This window comes from Bombina bombina, chromosome 3 (genome assembly GCF_027579735.1).
Source record: "Bombina bombina isolate aBomBom1 chromosome 3, aBomBom1.pri, whole genome shotgun sequence".
Taxonomy (NCBI): Eukaryota; Metazoa; Chordata; class Amphibia; order Anura; family Bombinatoridae; genus Bombina; species Bombina bombina.
In genome coordinates this window covers 1217422670-1217445335 of record NC_069501.1, presented here as the reverse complement: position 1 = coordinate 1217445335, position 22666 = coordinate 1217422670, and the positions used below count along the sequence as shown (strand labels likewise).

The 22666-nt window shown below is 37.5% G+C and overlaps 1 protein-coding gene across 1 annotated transcript in view; it reads left to right on the top strand.

The window, feature by feature from the left end:
- The window catches only part of USP35 (ubiquitin specific peptidase 35), a 124609-nt gene that overhangs the window by 3078 nt on the left and 98865 nt on the right, over positions 1-22666 (top strand). The gene's annotated exons all lie outside the window — the stretch shown is intronic.

Sequence of the window (22666 nt, the reverse complement as noted above, 5' to 3'; positions counted from 1 at the left end):
TTAGGGCCAGATGATCTAAAGGTCTCTAGGGCTGGCGAGCTTATTTAAGAATACTCACAAGTACTTCTATTTCCCTGGTGGAATTATTTAACCTAAAAACAGGGTGTTATTGCTATGGGACATATACTGCATTTTCGTATGTGGAGGAGATGTATACACAATGAAAATCGTAATTTAAAAATCATACATTCACACTAAAATAAGCAGGAAAAAATAGTCGGCTAGATTACAAGTTGTGCGTTAGCCTTAAAAAGCAGCATTGAGAGGTCCCAACGCTGTTTTTTCCTAACGCTGATATTACGAATCTTGCAGGTACAGGTGTACCGCTCACTTTTTTGGTCAGACTCGAAAATACCGCAAATCCACTTACGTCAATTGCGTATCCTATATTTTCAATGGGACTTGCATAAAGCCGGTATTACGAGTCTTCCAAAAAGTGAGTGGTACAGCCTCTCCTGTCAAGACTGATACCGCATTTAAAAGTCAGTAGTTAAGAGTTTTATGGGCTAACGCCGTAACATAAAACTCTTAACTAAAGTGCTAAAAAGTATACTAACACCCATAAACTACCTATTAACCCGTAAACCGAGCCCCCCCCACATCACAAACAATAAAAAAATATATTAACCCCTAAACCGCCGCCCTCCCGCATCGCAAACACTAGTTAAATTTTATTAACCCCTAATCTGCCGTCCCTAACATCGCCGACACCTACCTACATTTATTAACCCCTAATCTGCCGCCCCAACTATATTAAATGTATTAATCCCTAAACCTAAGTCTAACCCTAACACCCCCTAACTTAAATATAATTTAAATAAATCGAAATAAAATAACTATCATTAACTAAATTATTCCTATTTAAAACTAAATACTTACCTATTAAAATAAACCCTAAGATAGCTACAATATAACTAATAGTTATATTGTAGCTAGCCAGGGTTGATTTTTATTTTACAGGCAACTTTGTATTTATTTTAACTAGGTAGAATAGTTATTAAATAGTTAGTAACTATTTAATAGCTACCTAGTTAAAATAAATTCAAATTTACCTGTAAAATAAATCCTAACCTAAGTTACAATTACACCTAACACTACACTATAATTAAATTAATTACCTAAACTAAATACAATTAAATACAATTTAAAAAAAATTATCTAAAGTACGAAAAAAAACAAACACTAAATTACAGAAAATAATAAAATAATTACAAGTTTTTTAAACTAATTACACCTAATCTAATCCCCCTAATAAAATAAAAAAGCCCCCCAAAATAATAAAAAGCCCTACCCTATACTAAATTACAAATAGCCCTTAAAAGGGCCTTTTGCGGGGCATTGCCCCAAAGTAATCAGCTCTATTACCTGTAAAAAAAGTACAATACCCCCCAACATTAAAACCCACCACCCACACACCCAACCCTACTCTAAAACCCACTCAATACCCCCTTAATAAAACCTAACACTAACCCCTTGAAGATCACCCTACCTTGAGAAGTCTTCACCCAGCCGGGCCGAAGTCCTCAACGAAGCCGGGCGAAGTGGTCCTCCAGACAGGCAGAAGTCTTCATCCAAGCTGGCCAGAAGAGGTCCTCCAGACGGGCAGAAGTTTTCATCCAGGCGGCATCTTCTTTTTTTTTTTTTTTTTATTCTCTTTTTATTGAGTTTCCACATAATTACAAACAAATACTTTGTCCCAATACGGTGACAAAAGAAAAAAGCAAAAACAAAAACATACATACAATAATCAAGTTAATATCGTACATCATAGGCTATACATTTTGTGAACCAAAGAAAAACATATTCATCATAAGTCCTTAGTGGGGGAAAAATGAATAAAGTGCTGTGTAAAAAAACCCCACTATATAGAAACATATATGTCCGTGTATTAAAATATGAGAAAACATTTACACTAAACAAATTACCTTCTTTCTTAACCTAAAAGTAGTAAACAACATTGATTATACACAAATCCATACATCATTAGATATCAACAACAACTAAAAACCTAACCAAAGAGCCAATAGTGTCCATGGCTAATTAAAAAAACAGTTCTTATTACCCTCTATTAAAGTGAACATTAAGAGTTGGGTGAAATTGTGTAGTATAACCAACTAGCCCTGGGTAAACTAGTTATGCTTTCTTCGACTCAGTGCTTATCTCGTCTTCTATCCCCACATTATATGCACGGTGATCAAATATACAATATAGCCAGAAAGTCAAATCCCCCAACCCAGCACACAAAACAACAAAAAAACAAAAAAAAAAAAACAAAAAAAAAAACAAAGAACAAGAAAAAAAAAATTAAAAAAAAAAAAAGGGAGATGGGAGACGCTCCTCTCTACCCCCCACCCCCATCCCCACCCCACCCCCAAGCACTCACTCAGTGTCCATTGCCCATTCGCCAGGGAAGTGACCTGCCAAGATGTTCACCTGTAAATATTCCGAATTACTAAAAGGTTTAATTAATTTTTTTTGATGCAATAAGGGTAATGATCTTAAAAATATCTCCCATTTCTTAAAGAATACTACTAGATGTTTTTCTTGTGGGTAGGGTAAGTTAATTTGTTCTATTATGAACTGATCAGTCAAAGCCCTTTTAAATTGTGCCATTGTAGGTAAAGCAGCTGCTTTCCATGTCTTAAAAATAAGACTCCGTGCAGTTAGTATGATAGTATTTATCAAGTTATGATTCTTAATTGTATGCCGATATTTTACCAGAAAAAAAATCTCGACTGGGGATATTTTATAATCCACCTTCAAAACAACTGTCATCCAAAATATGATTTTCCCCCAATATTGCAATACCTTGGGGCAACTCCATAAACAATGGAAGAGATCAGCACCAGTATTTGAACATCTAGGGCAAAGAGCTTTTATTTTATACCATTTAGCTAACACCGCAGGCGTAAGATATCTCCGTAACCCGATTTTTATCTGGGACTCTCTCCAAGATGTCGGGACCCAGGGCTGTTGCGTTATTTTAAAGCTCTCAATAATACTCTGCTCATCTAAATCCGAGAATAGATTAGCCCATCTACCAACCATCTCGTCTACTTGCGCTTTTGATGATTTCTGCTTTAATAGTAAATATAAAGGGGAAATTGCATATATTCCTGCGGCGTACATTGAAATCCTAGACTGCAGCTCGCCCAGGGACCAATCATTCCCATATTTCGTGATTATCTCTTGGAGAAAGTGTCTAACTTGGAGGTAGGCATAGAACTCCCGTGGCCCTATATCAAACCGAGATATAATTTCTTGGAATAATAATGTATGCCCTCCCGTGTCCCGCATCTGACATAAGGTTTGGAGGCCTTTAGATTCCCAGTCTATGAATATCCGATTTAAGAGGCCAGGACTAAATTCTGGGTTCCCCGCTATAGGTAGATATTGTGAAACATAGGGTGAGTTGCCCATTTCTGCGCATAGTCTTTGCCAGGCAATAATGACGTTTTTCAGGGTGTCTAAGTAAAATATATTAGAAGGAAGTGAGGTGAGTGGACAGTGTAACAGAGCTTTCAATTTAAATGGGGCCACGAGCTGTGATTCCCACATAAATGACGTGATTTGCTCCTTCCCAGTCAACCAATCAAATGCGAATCTAGCTATTATGACCAGGTTATATGTCTGAATATCGGGGAGTGCCAAACCTGCTGATGTCTTAGAGTTCATAAGCCTACCTACAGCAATCCGCGGTCTTTTGCCATTCCATAAAAATTTGGAACAGGCCTTATTATATATAGTAATGTCTCTCTTATGTAGGAACCATGGAATGTTTTGCATAATATAGAGGAGCTTTGGAAAGATGATTGTTTTAATCAGCGTCACCCGGGCTGTTAGTGAAATAGGAAGCCTAGTCCATTCATCTAGTTTACTCTTACAGGAGTCCAATACTGACCTATAATTTAGTCCATACCATTCCTCCGGGTTCCTAGATAGTCGTAAACCCAAATATGTAATCTGCGGGACTTCCCTAAAAGGGTGATTCAGCTGCAGTGCGGGATTTTTATCTATCCACATAAGCTCAGATTTAGATGTATTAATCTTAAATCCTGATATTTCCCCGAACTCTTGGGTGATACTCTGTAGGATAGGTAATGACACTGCAAGATTAGATAGGAATAGGAGGAGATCATCTGCGTAGAGAAGAAGAATCAACTTCTCGCGCGCTAATGAAATACCCTCTAGTTCTTGCCGTATTAGAATAGCCAGTGGTTCTATACTGAGATTAAACAAGAAGGGGGAAAGTGGGCAGCCCTGTCTAGTCCCTCTGAATAAATTGAATCGCTGAGTAGAGGTATTATTAATAATTACCGCAGAGGAGGGGGTACTGTAGATTAAACGTATATAATTGTTAAAGGGACCCGAAAACCCAAATTCGTCCAATGTAGAAAACAAATGATCCCAACTGACCCTGTCGAAAGCCTTTTCTGCGTCAACTGTCAAAATAGCCTTGTCAATGCTTCCATAAGATTCCTCAGTTTTATATATATTCCAAAAAGATTCAATCAGGATTAATAATTTCCTTATATTCCTTGTCGACTTACGACCATGCATAAAGCCAGACTGATTCTCATGAATTAAATCGCCCATATAAGGTTTCAATCGTAGGGCTATGATAGACGCAAGCAACTTGTAGTCGGTATTTAAAACCGAAATAGGTCTATAGGAACTTGGTAATTCAGGGTCTTTCCCCTTTTTAAGGATCAGTGAGATATTTGCAGCTGTGAAGGATGTGGAACAACTCGTATTCTCGGAAAAATAAGAATTAAATAACTTAACTAATATAGGAAGCACCTGGGGTTGGAGGATTCTATAGTATTCTATAGGTAGGGCATCTGGACCAGCTGCTTTATTAGGTTTCGCGTTTTTAATTGCCCACACTATTTCTTCTTCCGTTATAGGAGCATTGATGGCATCTCTAGCTTCTATAGATATACGTGGGGTTTTAATCTTCCCCCAAAATGTCTCTTTTTTCTGTAGATTAATAGGCTCTTGAGTATATAGATCCTGGAAAAAGTCAAAGAATACTTTTTCTATATCAGTATGACTTGTGTATCTCAAGGTTCCTTGTTTAATAGCGGTAATTGCGTATCTCGGAGAAGATTTAGTTAACCTTGCTAGAAACTTTGCTGATCTACCCGTGAACCCTCCATACCTTGCTTTCATTCTGAGTTCTTCCTGGGCACTAACCTGTTTCAGGAATAAATCCCGGAGTGTCTTCGCTGTGACATAGGCATCCCAACACTCTTTCGTGTGCCTAGTAATATACGCTCTATATGTATTCTTCACGCGGTTAGCTAATTGTCTAGCCCCTATACTACTACTTTTTGACAGGTAAAGTGTATAGGACTTAATCTCTCCGCGTAGAACGGCTTTAGAAGCCTCCCAGAATATCTCAGTCTTATCTATATAATTATGATTATTATTGAGATATTCAGCCCATTTCAATCGAAGAAAATTCTGAAATTTAATATTATTACTCAGATATCTAGGGAAAGAAATGTAGTTCTGACCAGGCCGTCCTCCTGCGGCCCTAAGCCCCAATACAATAACCGCATGGTCCGAAATAGCTATGTCTTCAATTCTGGTGGTCCAGCTCTGCGTTAGCATGGTTTCTGAAATCAAAAAATAGTCTAGTCTGGAAAAAGATCGCTGCGCATGCGAAATGCAGGTATAAGAACGCACATCCGGATTCTGAACTCGCCATAAATCAACCATCCCCAGATGAGAACATAATCTCTGAAATATTCTCATTTTTTTTCCTCTGCTGTTTATCATCTTGTTATTAGAGTTATCCAAAAAGGGATCTGCTAGTAAGTTAAGATCACCTGCGATAATTAGATTCGCTCCTATGAAGCTGTGTAATTTTACCAATAGGACGGACCAAAAAGTTTGGTCAACTTGATTAGGGCCATATATATTACAAAGTGTATATTTAATGCCTTTAATTTCCAACTCCAATATTAAAAATCTCCCTTCAGAGTCACGTTCAACATTACCTATCCTGTATTCTAGCTTACGACTCAATAATATTGCCACCCCCCTCTTTCTGGAAGTAAATGGCGCTGCCACCACTTCTCCCACCCACTTAGATTTAAGTTTAGGTATTTCACTAGCTTCAAGATGCAATTCTTGTAGAAAGACTATATCCGGATTGAATTTACCCAAATGTTTTATTACAGTTTTTCTTTTAATAGGTGAATTGATGCCCCCTATATTCCAAGACAAGAAGCTAAGATTAAACATCATCAGTACTCTTCATCATCATCGGTACTATTCATCTTACTGATCTAATATCAATCATGGTGGGAAAAAAGGATTCACAGCATTTTTCTTCCTAATGCAATGGAGACCCATCCCCACAATGGACCATGACCAAAACCCAGGGAGGAGGAGGGAGATAAGCGAGGGAGTAGGGGGGAGAGAGAGAGGAAGCAGAGAGGGAGAGATAAAAAAAAAAAAAAAAAAAAAAAAAAAAAAACACAAACAAACAACACAACAATTGGACACGACCCGCACCCACACGGACCCCGAGACCAACATAAAAAATACCATTTCTACAACTATCCTATTCTTAAACTCCAGAACCATACTACTCATTCCATTAACTCATAAATAATAAAAATATTCAGATTCTATGAACAAAAACCTTCTTCCCATTGTGTTCAAGACCTACTCATGGGACCCCTGCCTCCCTACAAAAGGTCTCGGCCTCCATGACATTGTTAAGAGTGTGTGTACTGCCGTCTTTCTGCACTATTAGCTTTGCTGGGTAAATTAACCTAATATTGTAGTTCTCTTTCTGTAGCCTCCCATAGAAAAAGGACATATCTCTTCTTTTGGTTAACGTTTCTGAAGAGAAATCCTGAAACAATAATAGTTTGTGTGAGCCCAGAGAGAGAGAACCACATTTCCTGTAACGCCTGAGAAATATTAATTTGTCCTGAAAATTGACAAATTTAAAGATTACTGGCCTAGGTCTCGAGACCTCAGTCTGTTCGCGCCTTTGGCCTATCCTATGAACCCTTTCAATCAGAAAGGGAGCAGCAGGAGCCGGGATCTGCAGGGCCTGTGGTAGTGTGACAGTGACAAAATTCATCAAATCTTGAAACTCAGAAGACTCGGGGAAGCCAATTACTTTGAGGTTATTACGCCTCGAACGATCCTCAAGATCTTCCACTTTGGCTTGCAACGCGAGAATATCTTTGCTATGCGTGTCCATTATCGGATCACTGACATTAAGTCTGTCTTCTAAATCTGAGATCCGATTTTCTATTTCATCTAGCCTAGATGAAAACTGTCTAACCTCCAAAGTGAGGCTTGATATCTCATTTCTGATCTCCTGTTTGATCAAATCAAATTGCGGCGTCAATATTTTAGCTACTTCAGCTGCAAATTCCATCAAATTATTGGGGGAGGGATTGGAGACACTCTTATCCAGAGGGGATACCGTGCTAGAGTCCAAGTTCCTGCTGCTCCCCTTCTTTTCTCTAGATTTGGGGGGCATATTGGAAGGAGAACTCCTTTGCTGCATGTACTTATCCATGAATAGAGTACAACCAATGTTTATCTGAGAAGCGCTAGGTATCTAACTGGAAGATTTGGCACAATAGTGCAAAAAAAAAAAAAAAAAAAAAAACACACACAAACTAACAATACCTTAGTAGCTTGTCTTTAAGTGAAACTCTTTGTGTAGCCCTGCTTTGAGTACTAGCTCTTAGTATATATTATTACAATTTATTCTCCAGAAAGTGATACAATTTTTTAAATCAAGAGTCGCTGTTAATCTTCAAATCTCAATGTTTTAATTTAATCCAGGGTGTGGGAAAGTTATCCTTTACTTCTAAACCCTTTTAATTAAGTGAAACAGAAGCCAAAAAAAAATAAAAAAAAATATGTGTCAATGTGAGTACCCGGTTTCCAATCTAGAACCCCACAATAGCTGATACCCAATACAGATTGTGTATGTCTGAACACTCTAATATATAATTCTAAACTTAATTTGCTAAGATGTGGACCAATGCCTAATATTTAAGGTTATTAATTCCTCAAGGATACACCTATAGAAGCCTTGGTGATATTAAGAGAGAGTTACATATAGCCACTGTATTCTAATAACTATTGCCCTTCTGTAATCACCTTTTTATGTTTATTTTATCTCCCTTCAGCCTGCAGTCAAACCAAAGCAGTAATTTGAGACAAGAGATGGTTTGTACTTGCTACGGGGTATATATAGATAATATATAGATAATACCAACAAACATCTAGATAGAGAGAACTGTGTTAAGGCAGACTATGCATGCATAAACGGTCCTCAACTTTCTCCTAGTGCAATTCAGTTCAGATTATGATGTTTTTACAGCAGAGTCTTTACTGCCTTCACAGTCAATCTTTTCAGACGGTCTTAAGCTGTCCAAACACTCTGTGGCTCCAACCACAAGGCCCAATAGGTGGAATGAGAAAGGCTTTAGGACACTTAAGCAGGCTGTATATGTACGTTCAGTGTACCCATAGAAATTAATCCGGGCCAGCATATATTCAGAAATGTCAAAGTACAGTACCTTGCCGCTGTTACTCTGCCCAGGTGCCTTGCCGGTCTGTTCAGACTTCGATGCCCTGCGCTCACAGCAAACCCCCACTGCTTTCCAATCTGACTAACCTCTGCAAGGGGGAACTTGCAGCCTGACAAGCGAACAGCCCTGGTACTCCTCCACAGCAGAGGTGCCGGTCCTCGGCGAGGGGGGGGACCGAGCACACCACAACCAGGGCCGATGTACTGCGTCGCCCCTCGATGACTCGGATTGAAGGGGGCGGGATCACCTCCGCTGTCTGCCCAACCAGGGGGCCGAGATTCCTTGCGTCGGTCTCCAAGCCGCCACCGCTCCACTCTCAGCCCTAGAGGGAGACTCCCTCCTCGCCTGCACCGGGAACTCCAAATGCCCCAGACAACACCACCAACTAGCGGAGAGACCCCCGCCAGGTACACCGCGCACTCAACCAGGTGAGTGCCAGAATCCTCGATCTGTGACCTGTATGACGGCGTGAAGGTATGCTCAATCAAGAAGACAGCTCTTGTGCAGGTGAGCTTAGAGTCTCTCCACAGACGGCCTTTGGGTGTAGGGTATAGTAGGTAAAGAAGTTGACAATCACTGGTGTAAGGCCTTAGATATAAAAGAGGGTTTATCTTGAAATAGTGATATTTTATCAGCTGGGAGTTTTTTGTAGAAATGGCGTGCACCAGCCACCGTGCACTTTTAGGCTGCAACTCGGACTTCCCATGCTGGATCGTAATCCATGTTCCCAAGCCTGGATATGGCCAAGGGAAACCAGTGCATCTGTTGGAAATTGATTTGGGCCTCTCCCAGAGGCACGGAGCATCCTCAGCACCTGCAGCTACCTGCAACCACCTCCAGGCGGCATCTTCTATCTTCATCCATCCGGCACGGAGCGGCTCCATCTTCAAGACATCTGATGCGGAGCATCCTCTTCAAACGAAGTCCAACTGAAGAATGAAGGTTCCTTTAAATTACGTCATCCAAGATGGCGTCCCTTGAATTCCGATTGGCTGATAGAATTCTATCAGCCAATCGGAATTAAGGTAAAAAAAATTCTATTGGCTGATGCAATCAGCCAATAGGATTGAGCTTGCATTCTATTGGCTACTCCAATCAGGATTTTTTCTACCTTAATTCCGATTGGCTGATAGAATTCTATCAGCCAATCGGAATTCAAGGGACGCCATCTTGGATGACTTCATTTAAAGGAACCTTCATTCTTCAGTTGGACTTCGTTTGAAGAGGATGCTCCGCGTCGGATGTCTTGAAGATGGATCCGCTCCATGCCAGATGGATGAAGATAGAAAATGCCGCCTGGATGAAAAATTCTGCCTGTCTGAAGGACCTCTTCTGGCCAGCTTGGATGAAGACTTCTGCCCGTCTGGAGGACCACTTCGCCCGGCTTCGCTGAGGACTTCGGCCCAGCTGGGTGAAGACTTCTCAAGGTAGGGTGATCTTCAAGTGGTTAGTGTTCGGTTTTATTAAGGGGGTATTGGGTGGGTTTTAGAGTAGGGTTGGGTGTGTGGGTGGTGGCTTTTAATGTTGGGGAGGGTATTGTACTTTTTTTTACAGGTAATAGAGCTGATTACTTTGGGACAATGCCCCACAAAAGGCCCTTATAAGGGCTATTTGTAATTTAGTATAGGGTAGAGCTTTTTATTATTTTTTTATTATACATTCTATAGGAGACATCTCGCAACTAGCAGGAACTGACCCTTTTTTAAATAATTCCACAAGGGCAGCCCCTGCGAGGGTCGGTGAGAAAAACCACATCTGATCCGACGAAGTTTAGACCATCCGGCCCATAGTTAAGCTATTTTTAATCTTGCATTATTAGTTAGGTCAGATCAGGAGTTAACTGCTAACCTTAAAAGATATCAGCCTCACCAACCCAAAATTTAAACCATTCCATTAAAATGAATCTTAAATAGTAAAATAAATATAAGGAAGAAATAGTGTTTCCTTTAATGTTTTCCCTATGACAAGTGTAATAAGCCTCAGGGTTTGTAGAGACAAGAAGCCACTTAATACAAATGTGTTGCTGTATCCTTGAGCATTTGGGAACTATCGCCTAGATTACGAGTCTTGAGTTAGCCTTAAAAAGCAGTGTTGAGGGGTCCCAACGCTGCTTTTTAACGCCCGCTGGTATTACGAGTCAGGCAGGAGAGGGTCTACCGCTCACTTTTTTTCAGCGACTTTAGCATACCGCAAATCCCCTTACGTCAATTGTGTATCCTATCTTTTTAATGGGATTTGCCTAATGCCGGTATTACGATCGCCTGAAAAAGTGAGCGGTAGACCCTCTCCTGGCAAGACTCCTACCGCATTTAAAAGTCAGTAGTTAAGATCTTTATGGGCTAACGCCGGAACATAAAGCTCTTAACTAAAGTGATAAAAAGTACACTAACACCCATAAACTACCTATTAACCCCTAAACCGAGCCCCCCCCACATCGGAAACACTTAACTAAAATGTTTAACCCCTAATCTGCCGACCGGACATCGCCGCCACTTTAATAAATGTATTAACCCCTAAACCGCGGCACTCCCGCCTCGCAAACACTAGTTAAATTTTATTAACCCCTAATCTGCCATTCCTAACATCGCCGACACCTAACTACATTTATTAACCCCTAATCTGCTGCCCCAACGTCGCCACTACTATATTAAATTTATTAACCCCTAAACCTAAGTCTAACCCTAACACCCCCTAATTTAAATATAATTTAAATAAAACGAAATAAATTTACTACTATTAAATAAATTATTCCTATTTAAAACTAAATACTTACTGATAAAATAAACCCTAAACTAGCTACAATATAACTAATCGTTACATTGTAGCTAATTTTTATTTTACAGGCAACTTTGTATTTATTTTAACTAGGTACAATAGTTATTAAATAGTTATTAACTATTTAATAACTTCCTAGTTAAAATAAGTACAAATTTACCTGTAAAATAAATCCTAACCTAAATTACAATTACACCTAACACTACACTATCATTAAATTAATTAAATAAATTACCTACAATTACCTACAATTAACTACAATTAAATTAAATAAACTAAAGTACAAAACAAACAAACACTAAATTACAGAAAATAAAAAAATAATTACAATTTTTTTAAACTAATTACACCTAATCTAATGCCCCTAATAAAATAAAAAAGCCCCCCAAAATAATAATATTCCCTACCCTATACTAAATTACAAATAGCCCTTAAAAGGGCCTTTTGCCGGGTATTGCCCCAAAGTAATCAGCCCTTTTACCTGTAAAAAAAAATACAATACCCCCCCAACATTAAAACCCACCACCCACACACCCAACCTTACTCTAAAACCCACCCAATCCCCCCTTAAAAAAACCTAACACTACCCCCTTGAAGATCACCCTACCTTGAGACGTCTTCACCCAGCCGGGCACAAGTGGACGTCCAGAGGGGCAGAAGTCTTCATCCAATCCGGCCAGAAAAGGACCTCCAGACCGGCATCTTCTATCTTCTTCCATCCGGAGCGGAGCGGGTCCATCTTGAAGACATCCGACGCGGAGCATCCTCTTCCATCTGACGGCGACTGAAGAATGAAGGTTCCTTTAAGTGACGTCATCCAAGATGGCGTCCCTTCAATTCCGATTGGCTGATAGAATCCTATCAGCCAATCGGAATTAAGGTAAGAAAAATCCTATTGGCTGAAGCAATCAGCCAATAGGATTGAGCGTGCATTCTATTGGCTGTTTGGAAGAGCCAATAGAATGCAAGATCAATCCTATTGGCTGATTGCATCAGCCAATAGGATTTTCTTACCTTAATTCCGATTGGCTGATAGGATTCTATCAGCCAATCGGAATTGAAGGGACGCCATCTTGGATGACGTCACTTAAAGGAACCTTCATTCTTCAGTCGCCGTCGGATGGAAGAGGATTCTCTGCGTCGGATGTCTTCAAGATGGACCCGCTCCGTTCTGGATGGAAGAAGATAGAGGATGCTGCCTGGATGAAGCCAGTCTGGAGGTCCTCTTCTGGCCAGATCGGATGAAGACTTCTGCCCCTCTGGACGTCCACTTGTGCCCGGCTAGGTGAAGATGGCTCAAGGTAGGTTGATCTTCAAGGGGGTAGTGTTAGGTTTTTTTAAGGGGGGATTGGGTAGGTTTTAGAGTAGGGTTGGGTGTGTGGGTGGTGGGTTTTAATGTTGGGGGGGTATTGTATTTTTTTTTACAGGTAAAAGAGCTGATTACTTTGGGGCAATCCCCAGCAAAAGGCCCTTTTAAGGGATATTTGTAATTTAGTATAGGGTAGGGAATTTTATTATTTTGGGGGGCTTTTTTATTTTAATAGGGGGATTAGATTAGGTGTAATTAGTTTAAAAAAATTGTAATTCTTTTTTTATTTTCTGTCATTTAGTGTTGTTTTTTTTTGTACTTTAGTTTATTTAATTTAATTGTAGTTAATTGTAGGTAGTTTAGGTAATTAATTTAATTGTAGTGTAGTGTTAGGTGTAATTGTAACTTAGGTTAGGATTTATTTTACAGGTAAATTTGTACTTATTTTAACTAGGAAGTTATTAAATAGTTAATAACTATTTAATAACTATTGTACATAGTTAAAATAAATACAAAGTTGCCTATAAAATAAAAATAAATCCTAAAATAGCTACAATGTAACTATTAGTTATATTGTAGCTAGCTCAGGGTTTATTTTATCGGTAAGTATTTAGTTTTAAATAGGATTAATTTATTTAATTGTAGTAAATTTATTTAGATGTATTTAAATTATATTTAAGTTAGGGGGGTGTTAGGGTTAGGGTTAGACTTAGGTTTAGGGGTTAATAAATTTATTATAGTGGCGGCGACGTTGGCGGCGGCAGATGAGTGGTTAATAAATTTAATATAGTTGCAGCGACATTGGGGGGGCAGATTAGGGGTTAATAAATATAATGTAGGGTTCGGCAATGTTGGGGGCATCAGATTAGGGGTTCATAAGTATAATGTAGGTGGCAGCGGTGTCCGGAGCGGCAGATATGGGGTTAATAATATAATGTAGGTGGCGACGATGTCGGGGGCAGCAGATTAGGGGTTAATAATATAATGTAGGTGGCGACGATGTTGGGGGTGGCAGATTAGGGGTTAATAAGTGTAAGATTAGGGGTGTTTAGACTCGGGGTTCATGTTAGGGTGTTAGGTGCAGACATAAAATGAATTTCCCCATAGGAAACAATGGGGCTGCGTTAGGAGCTTAACGCTGCTTTTTTGCAGGTGTTAGGTTTTTTTTCAGCCAGCTCAGCCCCATTGTTTCCTATGGGGAAATCGTGCACGAGCACGTTTTGCCAGCTTACCGCTACCGTAAGCAGCGCTGGTATTACAGTGAGATGTGGAGCTAAATTTTGCTCAACGCTCACTTTTCTGAGGCTGACGCCGGCTTGAAGAAAACTTGTAATACCAGCGTTGGCTTAAGTGAGCGGTAAGAAAAAAAGGCTCATTAGCACCGCACAGCCTTACCGTCAAAAACTCGTAATCTAGCCGAGAGTTATTTAGTATTTATTGTTATTGTCACAGTGGTGACTGAGGTTTAGTGCAGTCATAATACCATACCAGGTGGAAAATGCAAATGTATATTTATATGTGAGTGAATTAAAAAAACAGCAAAGTTTTTCAAACAGTCACTTGATGAACTCTGTACAAACTCTCAGTATTGGGATATACTCTTATCCAATTACACACATACCCATACGTTGTGCAGTGGTGCTATACTCCAGGGGTCATACATATGCACCCATTGTATCACAGTTGGGCTAAAGAGTATATACATGCCTTACCAGGCTCCGATTCGTTGCTCGCTCTGAGTACGGTGTCTAACCGAAACACGTCAGCCTGTTTGTGAGGCACAGGGATATGCTTATCCCATGAACTTTTTAATGGAGCAATAAAAGTTATATTTTATGTATTTTATGTAAACTAACAAATGGACTCCCAGCATTTCTTTCTTTAATTGCAGTGAATTAAACAACTCTAAATAATTACCTACCAGCTATTGAGCTAGTAAAATTAACAACTTATACTCAACCATTGTTTCATGCAACTTATTTAAATATTGTTGTTTTAAATGCAAAATATACTCTACTTTAAGTTTAATTTAGTCGTACTATACCCTATAGCAATACAACCAACAAAGAAATATTTTTCTTTTTGGACAGTACTTTTTCTTCTTTATAACTTCTGTTCAAGTCCAATATCAGCAATTAGACTGTCTCTAAATATGCAAGAACAAAAATATGAATATTTAAGTTAAAGCGCTAAGTAAAATTTAGGAACATAAGTCTAATTTAATATATGACCTCAATGTGTCCATCATATTTACAACATAGTCTAACCAAACTTTTAAGTGCTATTTTATTTTCAGAGAACAATGAGAAATATATAGACATGTCAAAGTTGGAGATATTACTGGCGCCTGATCTTGCACAGCTCTGTGCCTTTAAATCTTTCCTACTACTGATGACCAAACAGTGACACAAAACCTTCTTGTCCCTGAGTTGAGGGCTTTACCCTTATCCCTCATCCAATTACTTAAAGGGACAGTCAAGTCCAAAATATACTTTCATGACTCAGATAGGGCATGTAATTTTAAACAACTTTCCAATTTACTTTTATCGCCAATTTTGCTTTATCCTCTTGGTATTCTCACTTGAAAGCTAAACCTAGATAGGCTCATAGGCTAATTTCTTAGACCTTGAAGGCCGTCTCTTATGTGAATGCATTTTCACAGTTTTTCACCACTAGAGGGTGTTAGTTCATGTGTGTCATATAGATAACATTGAGCTCATGCACATGAAGTTACCTAGGAGTAAGAGAAAGGGGGATTTGTTGAAGATGCTGACACACTCTTCTCTAATAAGCTGACCCAAAAGGTTAGTATATCTCCTAACTACCAACCAAGGTGAACGATATGTGCAAAAGAAGTGATGGGTAGCGCTAGACAAGCATAGAGATTATAAGAAGATCATGTGATTCCTAGATGGATATTTACAATGTGTCAAGTAAAACGGGCTATGGGTATGCCAAATACGTGTATCTATTAAAAATAAACCAAGTAGTGATTAATCACTAGTGCAAAATGCAGACTGGTGTGTAAGTGCAACTAAACTTAATAATAATAAAAGCATTAGATAAGATCAGAACGAATAAGATCAGAACGAATTTTATAAAAAATTAATATATAAACAAAAAAGCAAATTCATAGGGTGCCGGCACCTGTTGCAATGAATAAATACAATATATAAATACAATATAATGCGCATAAAATAAAAACAGAAAAAAACGTTAGATTGGTGGTAAAAGTCAATAAAATATTTGATTGTGTGCTATATGACAAAAAACGCCAGTTAATATGTGGCAATGTTCGTAACTTTACTGACAGTATTAGCCACAGCTAAAAAGTTCTCCTCCAGTTAATTGGTTATAATGTTACTGTCACTCCTGAAGTTAAAGTTACCGTCACTCGTGAAGTCAAAATCTCGGTAAACAGAAGTATCCTATGCATTGATCCGGACCAAATGTTGACAGCTGGGTAAAGCAGTATGATAAGCTGGGAAACTCAGGCAGGTCTTGGGACCGAGGTATTTGCTGGCAGCTATGGTAAGAGTTACGATAACAGTTCTAGCTGTACCTTCAGATCCTACTACCTGTTCCGGTGTAGAGGGTCATAGACTGAATCACCATGTGAATCCAGGAAAGTCCGAAATAGACAATGTTTGTGTGACTGGGCAAACAATTAGCATACAATAGGTATATAGATCCTGGATAGAAAACTATTCTGAATGAAAAACAAGAAGAAGTTCTAAATAAAGGTCTCACATTTGCCCCATCCTGTAAATTGAATAAATTTGAAACGTTAATTAATATCAACCAATTTATACGTAAAATAACATTAAAAATATATTTTCTTAAGAATCCTGTACATAATAAACTAACACATGAAAATGACAACTATATTCACACAAATTATAAACCTAAGTCCAATTTTTACCCAATTAATGAGAAAAGTGAACATATTAAATTATATGAACAAAACATTAAAAAAGACCTTACACTATTAGATCAAACTAAACCATTAAGGAGTAATTTAACTAAAAAAGAAATTCAGGTACTTAATGAACTTAAGAATAATATAGAAATAGTGGTGAAACCAGCAGACAAAGGTATTGTGGTCATAGACACAAGCTATTATCTAGAAGAGTCCAATAGACTTTTAAATGATAAGTCCACATATAAGAAACTAACAATGAACCCTCTCAAGAAACAAATACAACAATTAGATACCCTTTTAAAGAATGCTAGAACAGAAGGTATTATTAATCAATCTGAATTAGATTTCTTGTCCATCACTCACCCAAAGACCCCCACATTTTACTTTTTACCAAAAGTGCATAAACATCTGACTAGACCACCAGGCCGCCCTATAATATCAGGGATAGAGTCGCTCACCAGTAATCTATCACAGTACGTTGATTTCTATTTACAGAAATATGTGGTAAACTTGCAATCTTATCTAAGAGATTCTACACATTTTCTCAATTATATTAAAAATCTGATTTGGCAGGATAATTATATTCTTGTCACATGCGACGTGAACTCACTTTATACTAACATCTCACATGAGCTAGGTATAATAGCAGTTAAAATTTACTTAGATAAAGATGATAAACTTCCAACAATACAAAATAAGTTTATATTAGAGTGCATACAATTTATTCTTGCCAACAATAGTTTTTTATTCAATGATGAGATATATCTGCAAGTAAAAGGTACTGCAATGGGCACAAGGTTCGCCCCCAGCTATGCCAATTTATTCATGGGCCATTTTGAAGAGATCTATATTAATGACTGTCCATGGGGGGCGAACCTTGTGCACTATTGCAGATACATTGATGATATCTTCATAGTGTGGACGGGAGATATCAAATTACTAGACTCGTTCATGATCGATATAAATACAAACGATATGGGTATTTCTTTTACCCACGAATACAGTAGTAACAAAATACATTTTTTGGACATTGAGATTGAGGTTATTAACAATCAAATACATACCAGAACATATTTTAAAGACAGACACTAATAACTATATACATTTTGAAAGCTGTCACCTAACAATGGAAATCCAACATTCCAAAGAGTCAATTTATGAGGATAAAGAAAAACCGTTCCTCCCTTGAGAGCTATCAATCACAATCTCAAATTCTCACCACTAGATTTATAGAAAAAGGTTACGACCCAAAAATTATCGAAAAAAACAAAAATAAGGTGGCCAACGTAGACAGGGACACATTACTGACAACTAAAACTAAGAAAAGTAGTAGAAATGCCAATACAAACTCAGGTGATCTCTTTATACCCTTTATAACGGATTTTAGTTCACAACATTTAGAGATTAAAATTTTTTTAAAGAGACATTGGCACCTTCTCAAACAAGATCATGTCCTAGGCCATAATCTAAAAAACCAACCTGACATCATTTTTCGTAAGGCAAGAAACTTGAAAACGATACTTTCACCAAGCGAATATAAAAAAGAGAAACAAACACATAACAGAGACCTTAAAGGTAAAGAATTGAGTGGGTATCTTCCATGTAATACATGTAAGTCTTGCCAATATAGTACAAAACTCAAAGAACTAAAATCTCCCAAGACAGAATACCACACTAAAATAAAAGAAGTAATTAGATGTACAGATAAGAACATCATTTACTGCATACAGTGTTCTTGTAATTTCCTCTATTTCGGACAAACTGGCAGAATGTTAAAGGACAGAATACGTGAACATATTTTGAAAATAGAACATGAAGCCTCAGAAACTAAACTTTATTCTCACTTTAAGGAAGTGCACCATGGAAACCTAACACACTTTAGGTTTTGGGGTATAAAAAAACTTACCTTAAATAAAAGGGGTGGAAATATGAATACACTGCTCATGAAAAAAGAAGCAGAACTCAATATTTCACTATAATACCTTACACCCATATGGCCTCAATTCAGAATTGGACCTTAATTCACTTATTTAAGGTATTCTATACCAATCGGCTATTCAATTTTAATTTTAGTGTAGACATATTAATTTTACGTTGTGCCCAGTCTTTTAATGTTTATTACTATATATAACCATATGTATGCAATTATTTATTATTCTTTACTTATCTGTTTAGCTCTATCTGAGGATCATGTACCTCTAATTATAGATATTGAAAGAGAGATAATATTCATTACGTATTTCACCTTTCCTATATCAATTTTATTTTATTTTTAATATCAATTGTATATTAGATCACATTGGTTTTACTAATTGTGATCTCATTTACCCAAATAATATCACAATTTCCCAAAATATTAATTTGATTTATATATTTGCATTCTTTCGCTTTTAATTTTTTTAACTAAATCTTACACGTCCTTTTCGATACTATTGTGTCTTTATTTAATCTCCCAAATCTTTTCCTAAATATTCCAAGAATCCCTTTAATATTTTTCACTTATTCTCTATGAATATACTTACCATTGAAGTTTTCCCCACACACTATGCATTAAACTTGTTTGCACACTCAATTCTTATATTTCTATTTACATCTCTTATACAATATTCTTTCTGATATGTTATATTATACTAAACAGGACCTCTTTGTCCGTAACGATAAATAAATCAATTGTGAGCCTTAAACACGATATAGCTGATCACATCTCTATACATATACCACTACCCTAAGATCACGATAACCAAATATGGAACACTTCTAGTATACTTTATACATATATTTTTTATACAAATACACAAACATTCTTATGTACAAGTATTTCTTATATATAAGTATTTTTTATACAAATATGTTTCAATCAAGTAATAGAATGGTTTGACGTTAGAAAGAAACAACTTGCAATTTAGTTTCAAACATTTTAATATTTTTATTTTACAAATGAATTGATGGTCCTTTAGTAATATAGAGGTTTTTTGCTATATGCCTCTAAAAATGTTCGTAATATTATATTTTTTAAAAAAACGTTTGTAATAATATGTTAATGGTAACAGCTGATTCCTTTTCAAAACACACCTACTGGGAGTCAACAACCAACCTATAAGGTGTAACATTAGGATATTTAAACTCAGACCGGATTATAATGAGCATCTTGATAAAGGCCTACAGGGCTGAATCGCGTAGATTTGCTCATTTTCAGTTCACTTTACTTTGTTTTATATGGTAATAGTAGGTGAGGTGCATCGAGCCGCTTATAAATATTTGAGTGGCATCCATATGCGTAATCCCTCACCCAGGATCTATATACCTATTGTATGCTAATTGTTTGCCCAGTCACACAAACATTGTCTATTTTGGACTTTCCTGGATTCACATGGTGATTCAGTCTATGACCCTCTACGCCAGAACAGGTAGTAGGACCTGAAGGTACAGCTAGAACTGTTATCGTAACTATTACCGTAGCTGCCAGCAAATACCTCGGCCCCAAGACCTGCCTGAGTTTCCCAGCTTATCATACTGCTTTAACTGGATAAGTGGTAGTAAGCAGCACCGGAGACTTGTATGCACTTAAAAGAAATTCACTTTATTTAGGCAATTGGATCCTTTAACAAAGCGGTAGATGAGGTGGACTTTGGTAATTTAGTGCTCACACATAAGTGACTTTATCATACTGCTTTACCCAGCTGTCTACATTTGGTCCGGATCACTGCATAGGATACTTCTGTTTACAGAGATTTTGACTTCACGAGTGACGGTAACTTTAACTTCAGGAGTGACGGTAACATTATAACCAATTAACTGGAGGAGAACTTTTTACCCGTGGCTAATACTGTCAGTAAAGTTACGAACATTGCCACATATTAACTGGCGTTTTTTGTCATATAGCACACAATCAAATATTTTATTGGCTTTTACCACCAATCTAACGTTTTTTTTCTGTTTTTATTTTATGCGCATTATATTGTATTTATATATTGTATTTATTCATTGCAATAGGTGCCGGCACCCTATGAATTTGCTTTTTTGTTTATATATTAATTTTTTATAAAATTCGTTCTGATCTTATTCGTTCTGATCTTATCTAATGCTTTTATTATTATTAAGTTTAGTTGCACTTACACACCAGTCTGCATTTTGCACTAGTGATTAATCACCTACTTGGTTTATTCTTAATAGATACACGTTACGTATTTGGCATACCCATAGCCTGTTTTACTTGACACATTGTAAATATCCATCTAGGAATCACATGATCGTCTTATAATCTCTATGCTTGTCTAGCACTACCCATCACTTCTTTTGCACATATCGTTTACCTAGGAGTAAGCACTGATTGGCTAAAATGCAAGTCTGTCAAAAGAACTGAAATAAGGGGGCAGTCTGCAGAAGCTTAGATACAAGGTAATCACAGAGGTAAAAGGTGTATTATTATAACCGTATTAGTTATGCAAAACTGGGGAATGGGTAAGGGTAATAAAGGGATTATCTGTCTTGTTAAACAACAAAAATTCTGGTGTAGCCTGTCCCTTTAATAAATCTTTCTGCAACCTTGTGTAACATATCCAGTCTAACATCAGTCAACAAGACTTTAACCTACGCTCACACACCCTATTAATTGGTCTTCCTATCTCCTGATGATCTCATCTCTAATCGATTTTAAATGCCTACACCAATCTCATCAACATTACCTATCAGCAGAGGAAGTTCAAGGGCCTATGCATGGGCAGGGGCACCATGGGGTGGTCTAAAAGATTGGGGGTGATTTGGCACCCCCATAGAACTTCTGTCAAACAGACTGCGAAAGCTGCTTTGTCAATCAGTTCAATGGCTTCCAATATCCTGCAGAATAAAGATTAAAAACCTGATGCAAACTAACCAAGCACCAATTGACACTATTCCCCCTTATGCCTCTGCTCTAATTACCCATCCAAATGCCCTTTTTAGGGCAATGGGGAGCTTAGGTTTTTTAGATAGGATTTTATTTGGGGGGTTTGGTTGTGTGGGTGGTGGGTTTTACTGTTGGGGGTTGTTTGTATTTTTTTATTACAGGTAAAAGAGCTGATTTCTTTGGGGCAATGCCCCGCAAAAGGCCCTTTTAAGGGCCATTGGAAGTTTAGTGTAGGCTAGGGTTTTTTTTATTTTGGGGGGGCTTTTTTATTTTGATAGGGCTATTAGATTAGGTGTAATTAGTTTAAATAGTTGAGAATTTCTTTTTTATTTTGTGTAATTTAGTGTTTATTTATTTTGTAATTTAGTTAATTGTATTTAATTAATGTAATTTATTTAATTTTAGTGTAATGTTAGGTGTTAGTGTGAGGCAGGTTAGATTTTATTTTACAGGTAAATTTGTATTTATTTTAACTAGATTGTTAGTAAATAGTTAATAACTATTTACTAACAAGTCTACCTAGTTAAAATAAATATAAACTTAGCTGTGAAATAAAAATAAAACCTAAGATAGCTACAATGTAACTATTAGTTATATTGTTGCAAGCTTAGGGTTTATTTTATAGGTAAGTATTTAGTTTTAAATAGGAATTATTTAGTTAATGATAGTCATTTTTATTTAGTTTTATTTTAATTATATTAAAGTTAGGGGTGTTAGGGTTAGACTTAGGTTTAGGGGTTAATATACTTATTTAGTGTTAGTGATGTGGGAGGCCAGAGGTTTAGGGGTTAATAACTTTAGTATAGTGGTGGCGGCGACGTTGGGGGCGGCAGATTAGGGTTTAATAAATTTATGTAGGTGGCGGCAACATTGGGGGTGGAAGATTAGGGGTTAATAAGTGTAGGTAGGTGTCTGTGATGTCGGGGACGGCAGATTAGGGGTGTTTAGACTTGGGGTTTATGTTAGGGTGTTAGGTGTAAACATAAGTTTTCTTTCCCCATAGGAATCAATGGGGCTGCGTTACGGAGCTTTACGCTCCTTTATTGCAGGTGTTAGGCTTTTTTTTAGCCGGCTCTCCCCATTGATATCTATGGGGAAATCGTACACGAGCACGTAAAACCAGCTCAATGCAGCGCTGGTATTTGTGTGCAGTATGGAGCTCAACGCTGCCATATTGCCCGCTAACGCCGGGTTTT